The sequence below is a fragment of the Sinocyclocheilus rhinocerous genome, unplaced genomic scaffold, assembly GCF_001515625.1.
Source record: "Sinocyclocheilus rhinocerous isolate Xijiao unplaced genomic scaffold, SAMN03320098_v1.1 scaffold334, whole genome shotgun sequence".
NCBI classification, from domain to species: Eukaryota; Metazoa; Chordata; class Actinopteri; order Cypriniformes; family Cyprinidae; genus Sinocyclocheilus; species Sinocyclocheilus rhinocerous.
In genome coordinates, this window is record NW_015658500.1 from 1,248,286 (window position 1) to 1,249,377 (window position 1,092).

General features: G+C 45.3%; 1 protein-coding gene across 1 annotated transcript in view; it reads right to left on the reverse strand.

Annotated features, from left to right (window-relative positions):
• LOC107722232 (ankyrin repeat and fibronectin type-III domain-containing protein 1-like) overlaps nt 1-1,092 on the reverse strand; it is an 85,678-nt gene that overhangs the window by 28,676 nt on the left and 55,910 nt on the right. The window contains exon 5 of the mRNA XM_016530512.1: nt 750-878. The gene's annotated coding sequence lies outside the window, so the exon portion shown is untranslated. The remainder of the gene's footprint in view (nt 1-749; nt 879-1,092) is intronic.

The following is a 1,092-nucleotide window of genomic DNA, read 5'->3' on the forward strand; positions in this document are numbered from 1 at the left end:
GGAGTGGAGTGGATTACTTGTGGATTATTGTGATGTTTTTATCAGCTGTTTGGACTCTCGTTCTGACGGCACCCATTCACTGCAGAGCATCCATTGCTGAGACACTGATGCAATGCTACATTTCTCCAAAATCTGTTCCCTTGAAGAAACAAACTCGTCTACATCTTGGATGGCCGGAGGGTGAGTAATTCTCAGCAAATTATAATTTTTGGGTGAACTACTCCTTTATTAAATCTGTGCTTTAAAAAAAACAAAAACAAATATATATATATATATATATATATATATATATATATACCTCGCAATGACATCAAATTTGTCCTTAATTGACATTCTGCTTAAAAGCTATGGAACTGTAGGGGATCTATGTGTTATTTCTCATCCCAGCGGTCTATAATCTTGTCAGACATGACATTAAGGCAGTGTCCTGTTTTTTTTTTCTTGTGCGCAGTTTTTGAGTGTGCAAACACCTACTCAGAGCACTAATAATAATGCACTCTGCAGAGCCAGAGTGAAGCCTCTGACACCAGTGAGTAATCAAGTGAGCTAAGGTTATGCCTTGAATCCAATTAAGCAAATCAAAAAATGAAAAGGCAGCTGCCAGGAAGACTGAGAAGCACCTGTGGGAAGCAGCAGGGGGGTGATGGGTAATTTTAGCAACACTTAAGGGGGGAATCGTACTGTGAGGAAAAGCACACTTGAAGTAAGTGACTGCGGACGGACGAGAGCGAAAGAGATGCTCAACTCACCTGTCCAAGCTTTGAGAGCTTCCCGCAGTGCCAGAGAGGAGGAAGAGGGGTCTGAAATCCTTAATCAGCGCAGCATCGCTCTGCCTCTGGTTGAGTCTCTGAGCCAGTCGGGAGATCCTACTCTCAGATCTGATGAGAGAAAGTCCGGTAAGATGTGGGACAGTGTTTGATTCAGGGCACTGGAAGAGGGAAAGGGTCAAAACAGACACCCCTGCTCTGGAGTCGCCCGGAGTACCAGGTGTTCACCGGAGCTCTCCTCTTCACGCGCATCTCGCCACGGTGTTGGCTGGCTAATGTGCAGTGAGAGGAGAGGAGATGGAGGGGGGGAGGGAGAGAGAGAGAA